The sequence below is a fragment of the Vicia villosa genome, linkage group LG1 (assembly GCF_029867415.1).
Source record: "Vicia villosa cultivar HV-30 ecotype Madison, WI linkage group LG1, Vvil1.0, whole genome shotgun sequence".
Classification (NCBI taxonomy): domain Eukaryota; kingdom Viridiplantae; phylum Streptophyta; class Magnoliopsida; order Fabales; family Fabaceae; genus Vicia; species Vicia villosa.
Genome location: NC_081180.1, coordinates 75,400,667 through 75,406,666, shown reverse-complemented (window position 1 = coordinate 75,406,666; position 6,000 = coordinate 75,400,667).

The following is a 6,000-nucleotide window of genomic DNA, read 5'->3' as shown; positions in this document are numbered from 1 at the left end:
CTTGAAACTTTGAAATGGGAAAGACCTTAAAATATCTCAAATATCAAGCAAGTTTACAATGTTCGTGCCCAATATAATAAGGAGATAAGAGGGGATAGAACTGGAATACAACAATTGTTGAAACTTTTGGATGATAACCATTATGTATCTGGGTACAGAGTGTGCGGGGATGGAAAAATTATTCGAGATATATTTTAGAGTCATCCTGATTCCATAAATTTGTCCAACATCTTTCTCACTGTACTTATTGTTAACTCAAAGTAACGTTGTACATTTAGAAAGACGTACAATCTTCCATGTGCTTGTTTAATTTCAAAGAAGGCAAAATTTGATAGCCCAATACAAATGGATGAGGTTTACACCATTGAAAAAGGGGTCCGGTTTGATGATGATGGTGTTATAAAAGACGATAAATCGAATATATCTATCTTGACCGAATGGGAAGTGGTTCAAGAGAGATTTTTGAAAGTCGATGATTGATGGGAAATTAACACACAATAATAAACTAATAAGCAACATATACAACATCCCCCAAACTCGAAAAAAACTATGAGGATCAATAACAAATATATGACAATAAATAGAACAAATAAAGGCACTAGAGAACACCAATATTTGGACATGGAAAACTCTCAATGTGAGAGTAAAAAATCAAGGGTCATCTAGACCAGAGAAATAACTCCACTATAATCAAATAGGGGTACAATAGAGTATTAAAGTGATTCAGAAATTAATGATAACAACAGCAAAATCATAAAATAAACTAACTTACAAATAAGAAGCAAGAAGCTGAAAATACCCATATTAGTAGCTTTAGAGCAAAACCAATATCTCTCAGCTCATAATTCTTTTTTAAGATCTGAACGATTAAAAGGTAAACAAAGAATGTGAATAAAGTTAAGTATCTTTTGATTTGAACTTAACCTTAGTAAGGACAACACAAAGCATAATCGAAACTTTGGATAGCAATGCTTTAAACCTTTATCCTTAGTGATTAGACTGGTGTTAAACATACTTTTTAATGGTTCTTCGCCCACATCTTTTGCCTAGTACTATTTATGGTCATGTCCTTTTCATGTTTCATACATTTTTCGTGAGAGAATCTTCAGTTCTTACTTTGATTATTAATATATATAAACTATTTAATATATTAATTATTAATATTTTAACTATTAAATTTATCAACTATTAATATTTCAAATATTAATAGTTGAAGTATTTTAAAAAATTTCAACACAAAATATTTTGATAATTGAAATATTAAATAGTTAAAATATTTAACTATATTTAATATTTTAAACAAAACTTAAAGTTAGTATATAAAAGACAATTTACTATCACTAAACTATAATATTTGCTGATATATACCCGTGCATCATACATAAGAAACAAATAACGCATGTGGTTTAGTTGAAATGCAAGAAAGCAATGAGCTAGAGGAAGAGGGTTCGAAATCCATCCACACTTTTTCAAATGTTATCATATAACACTTATAGTGACCAAAAAAAAAAAATACAAGTTTACGTGGAATTATTAAATATTAAAAAATAAAAAGAAAATAAAAAGTTCGCCCCGTCAGTATCGTTAACCACACAAACATTTTTTAATATAATTTTAACGTTAAAGACTAACACCAATAGAAAAAAGACATATAAGCCAAAAAAAATTATTATAATTTTCTATGTGGCCACCCCTAATAGCACACATATCAATTATAATTTTCTATTGAAAAATAATATGAATTATCTCTATGAATTATATTCATGATTATATAATCAAACCATACATATAATGCCAATTAACATTAACGTTTATATATATTTTCATTTTTTCCGTATTACTAATAACGCCGTAACTCCGCAAATCATGATATAAATTAGAGGTGGCAAAACGGGTCGCCCGCCCCGCCTTATGCCCGCTAAAAAATGAGCGGGGCAGGCATGCCCGCCAAATAAAATGGACATAAAAGTTATGCCCGCCCCGCCAAGATGGCGGGTTGGCGGGCGGCGGGCTTACCCGCCTATTTTTATTTATATTTTTTTTAATAGATTAATAGGCTTTTTTTACGTTTTAATTAAATTTTTCACTTATTTTTTAAAACAATTTTTTATAAAAGTAATTTTTTAACAAATTTACTTAAAAAATATTACATATATTTATAAATAAATATATAAAATAAACCATCAAGAATTGCAATTACTAGAATTAACTAAAAAAGAGTGAATTTTGGAAGAGGAGTGGGCTTTGGCGGGGCGGGTATGGTGGGCGGCGGGTTTTGGCGAGCGGCGAGCCTAAAATCCAAACCCAACCCGCCTTGTTTTGGCGGGTGCGCGAGCGGCCCGGCAGGCCCTGGCCCGTTTTGCCACCCCTAATATAAACATATGATAGAACAAAAATATATTACCATACATACATATTAGAACATACACAGTGCACTTTTTATATTTTAGCAATGGTGCTAATTTTTTACGTTTAGTTTTCAACATTTATATGAAATCACATTACATGACCGCATTAACCAATTTAAATTATTATTCGAATTAATTAATCATTAATTTTTTTTTTAATAAGCAATTTGTACCTAGCGGGTTTCGAACCTGAGACATTAAGAGGAGCACACTCTCAAGACCCAAGCGTTTCACCGCTATTAATTAATCATTAATGAAAAATCATAATATCGGTGACCACACTCTGATACTAGCTGCTAAATTTTTTTTATATTATAATTTTTACTGTACTCTAATTTCTATGAGAATCAATAAAATATACTTGATTCCTTGTTGCCGATTCTTGTTTGATTATTGATTTCTTAATTTAAATTCTTCTCTTCTTTCTTTCTTTCTTTCTTCTTCTTTTATCATGTGTATCTTTGATGATAAAAATAGTATTTTATTTAAAACTAAAGCCTCGATTGTCAGAAATACTATAAGATTGTTAAAATAAATTATTGTATCGAGACTATAATCATGAATGAATCATTTTCCTTAGAGTATTTCATGCACTCTCAAGTTATCTTAGAATCAACGCGCGGGAATACCTAGAATAATTCAACATATTTCGAGTTTGCGTAAGACTGGTGAAAACTTGAATGTAGAGAAGATGAAATCTAAAATTTGTAGTGAAGAGGATGTACTTTTTTATTGTGTTTTTTATGAATATGAAATTATGAATTTATAGGCCAATTAATATTGTTTCACAAGGTTGTGATCCTCGATGAAACTCACCGTTTCAGCAACATTTTTTGTTGAATGTTACAACTTTTCGCTTACTGCAATTCACAAAGTGTTAGTTATTTGTGAATTATAATGACTATTAATTATAATTAGCTTGTTTAACAACATATATGTTTCTGATGTGCAACATAAGATAGTGATGGCTAGACATAATCTCAATAGGGCTCACAATGAGCTTATGAATAACAGGATGTTTGGGCAGAACATTGAGGAGGTAAGAAACCTGACTAAAGAGATTATTAAGTGGAATGCTACGAAGGAAAAAATGATTTTACAAAGAACTAAGATTGATTGGCTTAGAATGGGGGATGAGAATAATGCTTTTTTTCATGCATACCTCAAGACTAAGCATAATGCTAAAAGCATGAGGGTTATCCAAAAAGTTGATGGCACCATCCTTACTTAGAAAAATATTGAGCAGGAGATTATTGATTTTTATGGGAATCTTATGGGGAAAGCTAACCATAGATTGGCTCATATTGATATTGAAGCTTTGAGAAATGGTAATCAGATTAGCATGGATTAGAGGGAGTATCTTGTGAGCCAAGTTACAGTTAAGGAGATTAAGTTAGCTTTACATGCCATTGGTGATTTGAAAGCTCCAAGAGTTTATGGATATGGTGCTAAGTTATTAAGGCTCTAGTTGGCACATTATTAAGGCGGATGTTATTGCATCCATATTTGAATTCTTTGAACGGGACAGGAACTACAAGGCTTTCAATAAAATCGTGGTTACTATGATTCCTAAGACTGAGGATGCAAAGTTTGTTAAAGACTACAAACCTATAGCAGGGTGCACCATATTTTACAAAATTATTTCAAATATAATGATAGATAAATTGGGTAAGGTTCTTCAAAGTACCATTAGCTTGTGTCAACAATCTTTTGTGCCATGGCAAGTTATTCATAACCATATCATGTTTGCTTATGAACTTCTCAAAGGGTATTCCAAGAAGGGAGGCACCCCTAGGTGCATGATTCAATTAGATATGCAGAAAGCCTATGATATGATTTATTGACATGCCATGGAGAGTGTCCTGCATGAGATTTGGATGCCTAAAATGTTTACTAGCTGGATTACGATTGTTGTAACACCTATTTCGTATGTGTTTGCTGTTAGTTGTGGGATTTTAGATACTATGTAGGCTAAAAGAGGCATTAGGCAAAGAGATCCAATATTCCTATTGCTCTTTGTTATTATGATGGAATATTTGAACAAACTGCTTGTCAAAATAGAGAAAAATCACAACTTTAATCATCATGCCAAGTGTCAACAATTGGCCCTCACTAACCTCACCTTTGCTGAATATGTTCTGCTTTTTTGTAGAGGAGACATTAAATCTGTTGAGATGATGTTAGATATAGTTAAGAAGTTTTATGTTTCCATAAGTTTGATTGTGAATCCCAATAAATGTAAAATTTACTTTGGAGGTATTTATAAGATGGAGCTAAAAGAGACTACTGCTTTTGAAGAGGGGGCATTTACCTGTTAGATACCTAGGGGTTTCTTTAACAATTAAGAAACTCAATATTAATCATTATCTTCCTCTTATTGACAGGATTATGGGTAGGATTCGACACTGGACTTTTAGGCTTTTGAGCTATGATGGCAAAATCCATCTTGTGAAGAGTATCACATTCGCCATTACTTAGTATTGGATGCAGTGTCTGCTTATACCATAATTTGTTCTTAAGAAGATTGATGATATGTGTAGAACATTTATTTGGACTCGCAATCATGAATTGAGTAGAAAAAGCCTAGTGGCTTGGAAGAAAGTGTGTAGTCCTTAAAGACAAGGAGGTCTTAACATCTTCAATTTGGCTATTTGAAACAAGGTGACCATGATAAAGTGCCTTTGGAACCGTTGTAAAAAGTTAAACAATCTTTGGGTTAAATGGTTGCATGTGCATTATTTGAAAGGCAAGAACATGATGAATATTGTAGCTGACACTAATTGCTCTTGGGTTATAAAATATATCTTAAATCTTATAGAGTAGATAAGTCAAGTCCAACAAACTTGGGATGCTTTGCTAAATAGTAAAAAATTCTCTATGAAGGTTTTGTATGATGCTTTGATAGATGATAATAGTCGCGTGCCTTGGAGATTATTGTTTAAAGGTAATAATGCGGGGCAAAGAGCTTTGCATACCTTTTGGCTTGTTTGCCATGGCAAGTTGGCGACAAAGGATAGACTTAAGCGCTTTGGGATGATATAAGATAGTGTTTGCAATTTATGTAAGTCTGCTGACGAATCTATAAACACTTATTTTTTGAGTGCAAGATGACTAATGACATTTGGAAAAATATCCTCGACTGGTTGGATGTGCCTCATTAACCCAAATGTTGGCCTGAGGAAATTAGATGGATTATGGAGTATACTACAAGAAAAGGTTGGAAAGCTAGCCTCATGAAACTTGCTATCACTGAAACTGTTTAGCTCTACAGAAATGAAGTCGCTTTTAGAAATGATGTCCATAGCAATACTTAAGATAAAATTATAGAGAATATAGTGTATAGAGGACGAAATTCTAAAAAGCTTAGACAACATACATCAAAATTGATGTTATATGGTGTCTTTGCTTTCTTGTTTGTCGTGATTGAGGGCTGGATTTGTGAGATCGTCATGTATTTTGTTGATTTTTTTAGTTAATATAACTCTTATTTGATTTAAAAAAATAATTAAAAAGTACTTTTAATTTAAAAGAAAAATTAAAAAGGTAGTTGCGTATATAATTTGAGAAGAAGCGTGTATTTTAATAATAATAA